General features: G+C 43.7%; 2 protein-coding genes across 11 annotated transcripts in view; one reads left to right on the forward strand and one right to left on the reverse strand.

Annotated features, from left to right (window-relative positions):
- The window catches only part of LOC137231652 (cytidine monophosphate-N-acetylneuraminic acid hydroxylase), a 262440-nt gene that overhangs the window by 226500 nt on the left and 22595 nt on the right, over positions 1–13345 (reverse strand). The window lies entirely within an intron of this gene.
- Positions 1–13345, forward strand: part of CARMIL1 (capping protein regulator and myosin 1 linker 1) — a 317492-nt gene that overhangs the window by 69505 nt on the left and 234642 nt on the right. The gene's annotated exons all lie outside the window — the stretch shown is intronic.

Raw genomic sequence — 13345 nt, forward strand, 5'->3', positions numbered from 1 at the left:
GAGCTCTTAGCCATGCTCACTCTATGACTTCTGCTTAGATTGTTTTCCTTCTCTCCGGCCACTTGTCTTAAGTATTTCGAGTCTTCAAAAGCAAGTTCTGCTCTGAAGTGACATTTTCATTACGGACTCCAGGCTACACTCTTATGTGCTTTTATCCCTCCTGATCTAGACCAAATGAAAGATGTCTTCCCTCTCTCTATGGTTTAAGTCCTTTACAGTATATTTTTTCCTGCTGATTATTTCTTGTGTATTAATCTTGACTTTTAAATTTTATTGTTAGTACTTCTAAGATGGGGGGGCATTTTGTTTCTCCTCAATTTTCCAAAATACTTAGCATGGTGGTAAGTGAGCTCATTTGAAAACATTCAAGAAATAGGTATAGAGGGCTTCCCTGGTGGCGCAGTGGTTGAGAGTCCGCCTGCCGATGCAGGGGACATGGGTTCGTGCCCCGGTCCGGGAAGATCCCACATGCCGCGGAGGAGCTGGGCCCGTGAGCCATGGCCGCTGGGCCTAAGCGTCCGGAGCCTGTGCTCCGCAACAGGAGAGGCCACAACAGTGAGAGGCCTGCATACCGCAAAAAAAAAAAAGAAAAAAGAAATAGGTATAGAGCCTCTGCGGCAGGCTCTGTTGGTTGCCTTACTGCCCCGTTCATCACTCCCTTGTTCATCTTAGCCTATGGAATGGTGATTAGCGTAAGAGGGGTTCTCAACACGGGGTGATTGTGCCCACTGGGGGACATTTGGCAGTGTCTGGAGACATTTTTGATGGTCACAACTGGGGTTGGGGTGCTAGTTGCATGTGTGGGTAGAGGCCAGGACTGCAGGTAAACATCCTGTAATGCACAAGCTGGTCCTCCACAAGAGAGAGTTATCTGGCCCCAAATGTTGGTAGGGCTGAGGCTGAGAAACCCTGGCCTAGAGAGAGCCATGTGATACATTCTGGCCAACTAAACATAAGTGAAGGTCCGCTGGGGCTTTCTGTGAAAGTTTTGCTTTTCTGAGACAGGAGCTATCCCGTCCTGTTTTCAGCTTCCTCTGCCTTCCACATGGGCTTGAGCCTAGAGGCAGGGCATCCATCTTATGCCCAAGAGGTAACAAGAAGATAAAAGTCGACACATCTCCAGAACTTTTTCATCTTGTCTGCTGAGTATGCTTCACAGTGACGTAGGGTGAGACACGTCTTTATATGTTTGTTCATTTACCGCTTGCCCTGCTGCTTGTCCCCCTTCTACAAAATGCTCCTACTGAGGCTTTTAGTCCAGAAAAGATGCTCCTCTGGCCAGACTTTCCTCCCTGTAAAGACTGCTGAGCCAGCCATTCAGTGAATTTGCCCAAGTTGTTGTATTGTCTTTACAAACTTGCTACCCGCGAATCTAGGTAGAGGCAGGGTTTGAAAAACCAGAGATTTGGTTTAACGAGAGGGAATGTTTGGGGCCGCAAGTATAAACCTCACCAAATACTTCAGCTGAAAATATTCTCTGAGTTGAGCACAAGGTCCCAGCATGGAAAGATGTACAGGGTTGTTTTTCCTGGCTCTTCTCCCTCTCCACTATCCCATATGGTAGCTCCCCTAGTTCTTAATGCCCCCTGGCAACCATGCCCTTTTCTTGCTGGGCCTGAATCACAGGTGTTGGGTGCTGTTTAATTTTGAGTTAATTGGCCTTATTGCTGTCAGGCTCTTGTGTGGGTTCTTGAATTCATGAATTAGTCATGAAGTTGTGTTTACCAGGCAGGCACCCTGGCAATCTGTGGTCTGTCCAGCTGACCTTCTTTTAGAAGGATGCTGTTTGTGCAGCCTTTAGTAAACAATGGTGGGAAAAACAGAATTCTCTTTGGGGACCCTTTAACTGCAGCCTTTTCTTCCACCTCTTACCTTTGCAGGTGGTTTTGTGCCTTACTTGAGAATTTTAGTGGGCTTATCTATCAGGGTGGGATGGGAGCTGTGTTCTGAGACGTAACAGAGGCTTTTGTATTATTTTTGTAGCCACCTGTAAGGGTTGAGGAAAGTCCGTTATTAGATGAATTTTCCCCAGGAGGACTCACCTCTAGAATAAATGAAATTAAATTAGATAACTGGGATTTCCTTCTTGGGGCAGTTGTTGTCAGGTTCTGTTTCTTTTTTTAATACAATTGAGAAAGCACTTGAAATTTCAGAGTCACAAATATGTGTCACAAAACTCAACACAGTCTGAAAGCACATAGATATTTATGGTTTATTATTCTAATTAATGTTTAGTAAGCCTTGAGAAGCTGTCATTTACTGCCTATCCTGGGTAGGGGTAAATTTCCCAGCTCAGGGTAAACAACCTGTAATTATGTGGTTAATGAGATAAGAAGCTCTAACTGGGCTTCCCTGGTGGCGCAGTGGTTGAGAGTCCGCCTGCCGATGCAGGGGACACGGGTTCCTGCCCCGGTCCGCGAAGATCCCACATACCGCGGAGCGGCTGGGCCCGTGAGCCATGGCCGCTGAGCCTGCGCGTCCGGAGCCTGTGCTCCGCAACGGGAGAGGCCACAACAGTGAGAGGCCCGCGTACCGCAGGAAAAAAAAAAAAAGCTCTAACTATTTTCTTAAGTTGAAGTGCCTTTCTAACAAGTAGCTGGTGAATGAAATGAAGGCACAAGAATTTCAACCTTACTCCCTAGGGGCGGACTGATGTGGTGTGGTGGGCACGTTGTCTTTGATGGTATGTTGTGAATGCTTCAGATTTCTAGGTGTGATCATCTCAGAGTTTGAAATCACACACTTTACGATTTATGCAAGGGCAGGGTGAATCTAGTTAGTTAATTGAGTGGGTTGTAAGCTTTTAAACCCTCAACTTGGACCAACTTGTCTTATTCACTGGTTTTGTTTATACAAGGAGTAACCAATAGTGCCTTACATGCACTTAAAAAAAAAACTTTCTGGTAATAAAAATTAATATTGGTTTAAAATAAAACTTAACCAATTCAGTGCATGGACCGACCATTTCTGAACTAGATTATGAACACAACTTATGCTGTTGCTGTATCTTGGCTGTTGGCTTAAAAACATCAGCAGAAAGTGTATTGGTTGTAATTTTTCTTCCGTGAAATAAGAGATGGGTTTCATTTCTGGGTGAAGCATTGTAATTGTCTTGTACTTTCATTTCTGGTTTGATTAGATAGACAGTAGAAACAAAGAGGGAATATGAAGGTAGGAGAGGTATTACTTTAATGTGATATGTAGAAAAAATATACAGGGTTTTCTATTTTCTGGGGGTTAGAGCACATGCTAGAGATTAAAAAGAAGTAAAAGTTAGGAAACTAATCAAATAACACATTACCTATAAACATTACAATATTTGTAAAGCATATCAAAGGCTGTATAAAGTTGGGACATTCAGAGCCAATCTATATGCCTCAGTGATAGTTGCGTCATACGGAGTCATTATTTTAAGGAAGTGATGTGTCTCTGAAGGAGGTATAAGTAGTCTCTAGCTGCTTATATGAGAAGCCATAGATTGTTTAAGGCCGGTCCCCTAGCAAACAGTGGCAATATGTACCATGCATTTCTGAGAAGTAAAGCCAGGAAACGTACAGCAAAACAACGGAACTTAGTATATAAGCAATTTAAGAAATATGACATGAGGAGGGTCCAGCGATCTGAGCAGCAATCGTGTTAGCCACATGCAATTCATGTATACTGACGCTGTGCTTAGAAATCTCTTAGGATAGCAGTTTTATTATGTGGCCATTGTGACCAAGAATACTGATTGTTTCACCCAGTTTGGGACGCTAACTGTGAATGTATAATCATGCTAAGTTTGATTTGTGTTCTCTGCTGGGTGTGCATTAATTATTGGGACCATGGTTTGTCCTTTTCTGCCAGGGTGCACGGAAAAGGCTTCTTGAGTGCCTTAAAGGGAAGGCTCCCTCCTGCTGGGCAGAGGTCTATGAAGGCCGCTGGGGCTAAGACTCTCCCATACTGGCCAGAAAGGGAAGCCGGAAGGACTTGGACTCGCTGATTTTTGCTGACACCATTCAGTCCTGCTGCTGGAAGCCTTTAATGAGCTGGTGTTTCAGAACCGCGTGGCAGGGCAGGCTGCTTTCTCAGACACACACAGCTCTGACGGCTGGCTTCCCTTAGCTCACCGAAGCTCTTTCTGCCTGGCCGGGAGGATCTCCTGGCTGACTTGCCACTGGACCCAGGAAGGCAAGAGCATCAGCCATTAGGCTGGCCCAGTGCTTAAGATAAACGTGAAGATACTTAGCGGAGCAAGACCTGGAGGCAGGCACACAGCCTCTCCTCAGTGGCAGCGTTTCAGGCATGTGGGTTTGTGTTTGGAATTGGAGAGGAGGTGCTCTGATGATCCAGCAGGCTTTGAGCTCCAGTGGCATAGTAATTTTTTTTTTTTTCCTGTTGCTGGGATTGCCTTCCGTTGACTATGGAAGCAGAGGAATCGCAACGGGAATCATTTCCTGTGAGTGCCCTAATGTGCACAGTGGGGGAACCAGGAAGCCCACCTGGAGGCTTTAGCTCATTTCTGAAGCCCTGAGTCTGGCTCTTCCCTTAGGGTTATTTGGGCCAGTTGTTACTGTGTTTCCCACTGTGCAAATGGAAGGTTTGGCCAAGTCTTGCTGAATGGTTTAGTCTTTTACAAAAACAAAAGCACTTAAAAAATTTTTTTTGCTTTAGATTTTTAATCTTTTTTTTTTTGGTCATGTGGTGTGGCATGCGGAATCTTACTAGTTCCTCTACCAGGGACTGAACCCGTGCCCCCTTCATTGGGAGTGCCAGGAAAGTCCCAGCACTTTTTTTTTTTTTGCCATACGCGGGCCTCTCACTGTTGTGGCCTCTCCCGTTGCGGAGCACAGGCTCCGGACGTGCAGGCTCAGAGGCCATGGCTCACGGGCCTAGCCGCTCCGCGGCATGTGGGATCTTCCTGGACCGGGGCACGAACCCGTGTCCCCTGCATCGGCATGCGGACTCTCAACCACTGCGCCACCAGGGAAGCCCTTTTTTTTTTTTTTTAATGAGAAAAGTTTAGCTTGTTTTTGAACCTGGCTTTATTGACCTAAATGAGGTTAGGCAGGTTAAAGGATAAAAAGGAGTGCTTTTGCTGCAGGTAGGCAGGGCCTGTCACTTTGCAGGTGCATCAGTGTCCGAATGGGAGCCTCCAGATAAGATATGAGTCAGCCTCCTGGAGAGGTGAGGGGAGCAGAGTGCCCCAGTACAGTCATTGTTCATTGTCCTCCCACTTACATTATTTTAATATGATTTTTTAAAAAAATTATTTATTTTTGGCTGCATTGGGTCTTTGTTGCTGTGCATGGGATTTCTCTAGTTGCAGTGAGCGGGGGCTACCCTTGGTTACGGTGCGTGGGCTTCTCATTGCGGTGGCTTCTCTCATTGTGGAGCACGGGCTCTAGGTGCGCGGGCTTCAGTAGTTGTGGCACGTGGGCTCAATAGTTGTGGCTCGCAGGCTCTAGAGCGCAGGCTCAGTAGTTGTGACACATGGGCTTAGTTGCTCCACGGCATGTGGGATCTTCCCGGACCAGGGCTCGAACCCATGTCCCCTGCATTGGCAGGCGGGTTCTTAACCATTGCACCACCAGGGAAGCCCGCACTTAATTATTTTAAAAAGTGCACAGCATTTAAAATTCTATTAATAGAATACTGGATTAGGGATAGAGTACCTAGGCTTTCCCTCCTTCCATCAGTGTTAAAAGGAATTTAGGAAAATCACTATTTCCTGTGTTCGTGAATGGGGGAGGGAAAGAAACAGACCACTTTTCTCCCTTTGGAATCGGAAAAGAACATCTTGCTGCAAGGAGAGTATAAAAGATACCTGAGCTCCTTGTAAGAAACCTTTCATGGACTATTAGGGCGTTTCAGTTAGTCGGCAGGCAGATTTAGACATTTTCTGTTGACTTTCTTACCTCCAGTTTGTTGAGTTTGTGGGGCCGGAGTTCTGGAAGCTCCTTGGGGTCTCTGCTAAACCATAGATACTTTGTTGTTGTCGTGTCAATTTCAGCTCAATTACAAGAAAACATTTTTTTAACCAAAATACTTAATATTTTCGCCATAATATTTTCTGGGCCAAGAAGAGGAGAAGGCTGAGACAGTCAAGGCAAAAGCTGCTCAAATTATTGTAACCAAGGGGAGAGATGCGGTCCTGTGATGCTGCAGGGGAGGACCACAGAGAAGGCAGAGTGGAGGGCCAGATTGACATCTGTCAGTTGACATCTTAGTTCATTTGAACTGGAACGATTAGACCTGGCCTTATTCATACTGAGAAATGGATGTGTGTGATAGCCGTATTCCTGTGATGTGGGGATTATTCACTGTGATGGAATGTCTAAACCATTGCTCAGTTCTCCACAGCAGCCTTGAAAACCAGGAATGCTTGCAAAGCTAGGTTCTGCCGGTTAAATTGATGTTCTATCTGAAACCCATTTTGTTTTCAGACATGTTGGAAATGTTCCTAAAATGCATGAGTGTGCCTTGGAGGGGAATGCTCAGTGAATTCACTTTATTATCCTTTGGTGATACATTTTTCTGGTACATCAGGGGTTCATGATAAATTTTTCTTTTCCAAATCTTTACATAGAAGGTGTGTATAATTTAGTTAATTTCCAAGTGCATATTCCTCAACTGCTTTGTGGTTTTTTTTTTTTTTTTTTTTTTTTGCGGTACGTGGGCCTCTCACTGTTGTGGCCTCTCCTGTTGCGGAGCACAGGCTCCAGATGTGCAGGCTCAGCGGCCATGGCTCACGGGCCCAGCCGCTCCGCGGCATGTGGGATCTTCCTGGACCGGGGCACAAACCGGTGTCCCCTGCATCGGCAGGCGGACTCTCAACCACTGCGCCACCAGGGAAGCCCGCTTTGTGTATTTTTTAAAGAGCCTGAATGTTTGTTTCTTATTCATTCTTCTGATGAATTTCATTCTTTTAAAATTATTCTGATTAATTCCTTTTAATTTTCCAGTTGGTTTATGGTTCTTCAAGTTGAGTATGGGTTATTTCTATAAATGGAAATGTGTCATTGTAAACCAGTGTCTCTGGCCTTGAGGTACCTGTGAATTAAATGGAGCTTGTTTTTGATACTGTCTGCCTCCCTTTTCTCTTTCTTCTTCTGCCCCTCCCTAGGATTCAGGGTCTTCACCTTTCTCTTGCCCTCATCCAAGCCTGATCTCAGAAAACTCTCTGACATTCGAAATTCATTTAAGCTAAAGTCATCTTCATGAAATGACAAATTTAACTCATTCCCTCTCCCAGGAATAATCGCAGTTACAGCTTTTTCCCTTATTTTTGGTATGCAAGGCCCAATATCTTGCTAATCGAATTTCAGGACCTAGAGTTTTGAGTACAGATGTTTTTAGTCTTGAGCTTATTCCTTATAATCATACCATGTGGTAAAGTGCTGTTTTAGTTGTGAGTAGCTGCCACTCAGGAGGAGACAAGTTTCTGAGAAATGTTTAGAAACTTCTAGAAAGGAGCACTTTTGTTTTCTCAACTGAGACTTAAAAAACAAACAACAACAACAACATCAGGAAATGCTGCTTCTCCTATGCCTAAAGTTGTCATCCTGGAAATTGTACCTGCATTGTATCTAATTCAGCAAACGTTTATTGATGACCAATTGCATGCAGTTAAAACTACTGTGCTAGCTATAGAAAAACCATCCATTTCTCTTCTAAAGTACTTAGAGGGTGAAGAAATTTGGTAGTGAGTAGCTGACCTATGTAGAATGATTTTTAAATTTCTAGACCTTGGGAGTATTTCTCAGGATGCCAGTAGGTATAATAAAATGGTTTTGTGAACAAGTAAATTTGGAAAAAGCTGAGTTAAATGAAGGGGATTCCTGCCCCTCGCCCCCACTAGAGCTCTCAGAGGGGGAAAATGTATGCAGTATTTCCCAAATTTACTTGACCGTGATTTTAAAATTTTGCATTATCATTATTGAATTATTAGTCCCTGAGGGGGACTGGTGTTCCTTGGTTGGAGAATAGTTTGGAACATGTTGCTCTGGACCATGAAAGTACTTTTTCTCTCTCTTTTTAGAGAGCTCTTTTTTATTAGTGTGTATGTGTTTATTACTCCCAGACAGAAAAAAGGTTCTTTAAATAGTGTGGTAAGTGGATTCCTGTCAGTAAGTTTCTCCATTGGTTATATAAAGAGTATGTGTATTTCACTTGGATATTGGTGAGGTTTTGGAGGGCTGGGGTCCGAAGATGGTGGTGGTGATAACCTCTGTGGCATGAACCCCCACATGGTGTGCTCACTCAGGGATGGCGCTCAGCATTTCTTCTGGAATCTGAAGCCGGAAGTAGGAACTTGCAGTTCTGGTTTGTAGGTGACAGATAACTTGCCCAATATGCCACTTAGAGAGTGTTCATGACATGCCAGCCACTGTTTTTTTTAAGGTGATGAGATTTTTTTTTTTAAAGAAGACAGAATTTATTAGAGGGAAGGTTCGCTGCCAGAACAGCGGGCCGACCTCCTAGTAGTCTGGGAGAGCCGAGCCCGAGATTTTTTTTTTAAACACTTATTTGAGATAATTATAGATTCGTATGTAGTTGTAAGAAAGGATAGAGACCCTGTATCCCTTGCATCCATTTCCTCAAGTGGTAACATATTGCATAAGCGTGTTACAGCTTCACAATCCAGAAATTAACACTGATACAATCATCAATCTTATTTAGATTTCCAAGGGTTTACATGCACGTGTGTGTGTGTGTGTGTGTGTGTGTGTATGGAGTTCTATGCAGTTTTATCACGTGTGACAATTCATGTGACCGCCATAGTCAAGATACCGAGCAGCTCCATTCCAAGGTTCCCTCGTGGTCCCCTTCTATAATCATAGCCAACTTTCTCTCTATCCCCTGCCCTCAGCCCCGACAACCACTCAATCTGTTCTCCTCCTCTGTAATTTTGTCATTTCACGCATGCTCTATAAATAGAATCACACAATAATAACCTTTGGCGATTGGCCTTTCTCCATGCTGTCCCTTTTCATGCACCGCTTCCAATCTTTGCAACCATCTAGCACTGTACGGATTATGAATCCTCTCCCCCAGATGAGGAAGCAAAGCCTCGAAAAGGTGAAGTGGCACAGCCACGGCCACACAGCTAGTGGAGCACAGAGGGGGCCCAGGTGTGCCTGACTCTTAGTCCTGGGGCCTCTCACTCTGCCCTTGACCTTACTCTGGACTCTGGGGATTCACAGTCTGTTCTTTTACGTACTCAGTTCTCCTTTTCCTTCCCCTGTATTCAAAATTAGAGTTCTTGGCTTTTTTTCTTTTTTAAAAAATTGTAACTTTTAAGAAAGCATATTGGATCACATTATTATTTTGGAAGTGCAGAGATGGGTACTTTTTTCCCTCCAGCTCTGCTTTGAGCTTATTACCATTTTTGGAGATTTTTTTGCTGACCTCTCACTACCTTGACACCGGAGCACAAATGAGGAGGATGTTGTGGTGTTAGGGGATAAAGGTAGAGATTCCTGCACGCCTTTCCTTGAATCCATATATAGGCATCTTTGACTTACAGCATATCTGAGTGCTGTACTAGCTTAGGTTGCTGTGGTACTAAACATACTCTCAGGGCCCTTGGGACTTAAGTCACTGCAAACAAGAAGCTGTCAGTGCATGCAGGGATGGGGGAAAGCAAAACACATACATTTCTATGAATCACAGTCATGTCAAAGGCTATATATATTTCAGAGAAAACTCCAGCACTGTAAACAGTGAAGCCTTTTGAAATCTCTATGTGGGATACAGTCTTTAACAAGATTATGGAATAGTTAGCCAATTCTAGATTTTTGTTGATCACTGAACCCAGCAGGCACGCTGCTCTTTCAGGGCCTTTGAACTAGCTGCTCCCTCTGCCTGGAAAGTTATTTTCCAGGGCTCCACCTGGCTTGGCTCCTTCCCTAAACCTTCTTCAAGTCTCTGAACAATGTTACCTTTTCCCTGTAGTCTTCCCTGATATTTAAAGTTATAACGCCCCCACCCCATTCTCCTTACTTGCTTTATTTTTCTCCATCACAATTTGATCACCATCTAACATGCCTGTGTCTTATTTATGTGACTGTATTGTTTTCCCCCGGTAGAACATGAGCCTCCAAAAGGCAGGAGTTTTTGCCTATTTCATCCCTTGCTGTATCCCCAGCATCTTAGTGCGTGGCAAATAGTAGATAATGGATATTATTCAAATAAGTGTTTTCAAGAGTACAGATTTGTTTGAACTAAGTTGTAGGACACAATAGAATAATCATGTCTGCACAGGTCAGCTCCTGGTAAAGATGCTCATTTAAAAATGTTGAGTCAGTTTACTACAAGTGTATACTTTTCTTGCCTATGCAGAAAATGTTCCTAGCAGTGACTTTTCTGTTGGAAAATGATCGACTTTGGGGGAACTCTTTCAGATGTAAAGGAAATTAACCAGGCGATCTAGATAATTGAACCTTGCAAACTGTCCTAGAAATGTTTACCCTTCTGCCAGATTGAAGCATGACTTCAGTGTTTGCATAACCACCTGTGTAATTACTCACATCAACATTCCAGCATGTATTTGGTGAGCTACACTCTGCAATTTTGCAATGAAAGTATTCGCACATGTTGGCTGCTACTGTGTAAATTGGTCTCCCTCATACGTTCTGTTAGCTTGTGTCACTGTTTTGATCTGGGGGGGTGTGGCCCAGTGTTGTAGAGCATTTACTTTCTGGGTGAAAGGAGAATCCATGATGGAAGTAAATTATTGGTTTAAATTTTTCTTTGGGGGCTGTTTTTGTTAATGCAAAGAATGGAAAAAGATGTAAGTATTGCTCTCGGGATACTTTCTGTAATATATGCTCTGGTTGAAAAAAATACAGTGTTGTCTATACAACAGCATTGTAGGGTAGGGTGGAATTGGAAGCTTCCGGGCTGGATGAAGGTCTGGTTTCCCTGGGACTGCTTGAGTGGTTTGGGAGCGAGGTTTGGAGGGTGCCAGCAGCTGAGGAGCAGGAAGGGGGTGTGCTGTAGCTGGAAAAGGCCTCCTAAGGGAGAGCTAGCACCCCCTCTCCCACCGGTGCCTGCAGGACTTCCAGCTCTCTGTGGTGTGGCTGTGTGGGTGCTTCCTGTTACTTGGCCCTATATGAGTTAAGAATGCCTGGAGAAAACAGAAACACTAATTCGAAAAGACACATGCACCCCAACGTTCATAGCAGCATTACTGACAGTTGCCAAGATATGGAAGCAACTTAGGTGCCCATCAACAGATGAATGGATAAAGAAGATGTAGTATATATACCCAATGGAACATTACTCAGCCATAAAAAAGACTGAAATAATGCCATTTGCAGCAACATGGATGGACCTAGAGATTATCATACTAAGTGAAGTAAGTCAGATAGAGAGAGACAAATACCGTATGTTTTCACTTATATGTGAAATCTAAAAAACAAAACAGAAACAGACTCGCCGGTACAAAACTAGTGGTTGCCAGAGGGGAGAAGTGTGGGGAGAGGGGCAAGATAGGGGAAGGGGATTAAGAGGTCTAAAATAAATAAGTTACAGGGATGTAATGTACGGCACAGGGAGCATAGTCAATATTTTATAATAACTTTGTATGAAATATAATCTATAAAAATATTGAATTACTATGTTGCGCACCTGAAACTAATATAATACTGTGAGCCAACTATACTTTAATTAAAGAAGAAAAGTGCCAGGAGGAGACAGCTTGGAGAGGGAAGAGTTAAGGGAGAATGTGAAGACAGCAAGAAAGTAATTCATTTTTTTGAGACAGGCCCCACGTGTGAACACTTGGCTCCCAAACAGCTCACACTTCCCTTCATTATCCACAGACACCCCCAAACCACCTTTCATGTACTGGATTCTGACTTTTCCATGTCAGCTGAACGTTAAAGAAAATTCTGTGTACAGCTGTGAGGGAAGTGCGGCGAGTTCAGTCATTCAGTATGCTGAAAGCAAAGAATCCTGACGTTCATTCGAGCTGACTGGAACACCTTCTCTTTGTTAGTAAAGTTACTACTAAATTTAAATAACTAATAGAGGTCAGACACCCCTTAATTAATTTCTGAGCCTAGTCAGCTAGCTGTCCTTTTGCCAAGGGAAATAAGCTCAGTTGCGTTAACTTAAATCACACTTTTCCCATTTCTTGAGATCATTTCCATTACCCTGCCCTAGAAAAAGTAGGCGGCTGCAGAAGGAAGGTTGAGACAGAACTATAAAGCCATTTGCATTAAATGAGCTTACTACATCGCTCTTTGAGCTCCTTGAGCAGACAGGTAACACCTCCTCATAAGCACCAGATACATACAGATCAAGGTTTTTCCAATGAAACTGAAGGTGGGCAGTCAGTTTGGGGAGACAAAGCAGACATGAGAATCTCACAGAACACCCAGTGCAAAATGACTTGGCATAACCAACAGCACAAGAACTGTCTGATAATCTGTGAATCTTCCCACTGAAGTGTGTGTGAATTGGGCAGTCTTTACTCTTAAGCCCTCTCTCTGCCCGCCCTTCAGAAATGGCGCACATGTCTAGATGTGGAATTGATGAGACTTCTGCGTGTCTGCAGCCTTACTTCACATGTATGCCATTGTCCCTTGTCCCAGGCTCATGTTTCTCCATCCAAATTTTGAATCAGGCAAAATGCTTGTATGGACCAATATGTCCTTTAGAATGGTACAGTTATTGATTTACAGTATGGAATTATAATGAAGCGTTCTTTTAGGAGGGTTTTGTTTTTTTGCCATTTTAGCAAAAAAATTTTCCTATGGTCCTATTTGCCAGTCATTTTGGCTGAGTTTTAAAAACCTTTACATGATTGGATTACACATTCTATCTTTGCTCTAATGGGTGAGTTCAAGTAGTCAAGTTTATCTGAATTTTTAGGAGGCTCTTCTTAGGCTTAAATGACTAAGTCTGGTGTCCATACGGGGCCTTTGTTAAAGGCTGGTTTTAAATACTGGGTGGATCTGTCTTGGACCCTGTTCTAGGGAACTCTTCTTGTAAGTCCCAGATGGGAGAGCTCACTATAAGCTGGCTTTACCCGTAAGTCTGGCCCCCGGGCGTAGATGCCATTAGAGCAACGCTTAGTGTCTTGGGTTTTAGTTTTATTCTTAATCGGTGGATCCTACTCGCAGTCTACCTAACAGTTGAATGTAATGCTGTATTTTGATTTTTTTTCCCCAAGTTATTTCAGAAATTACCACAGCTGCTTCTCAGATACTCAGATGCTTAAGACTCCTGTTTCCATGCTGCTCAGCTGCTGTGGTTTTATTAACACCACAGCTGTCTGGGTGTAGCTTCTACCCTCACCCCATCCCATCTGCCACCTCTCACTACTTCCTCACTTGCTACGCTTCAAGGTGGCAAA

This window comes from Pseudorca crassidens, chromosome 10 (assembly GCF_039906515.1).
Source record: "Pseudorca crassidens isolate mPseCra1 chromosome 10, mPseCra1.hap1, whole genome shotgun sequence".
Classification (NCBI taxonomy): Eukaryota; Metazoa; Chordata; class Mammalia; order Artiodactyla; family Delphinidae; genus Pseudorca; species Pseudorca crassidens.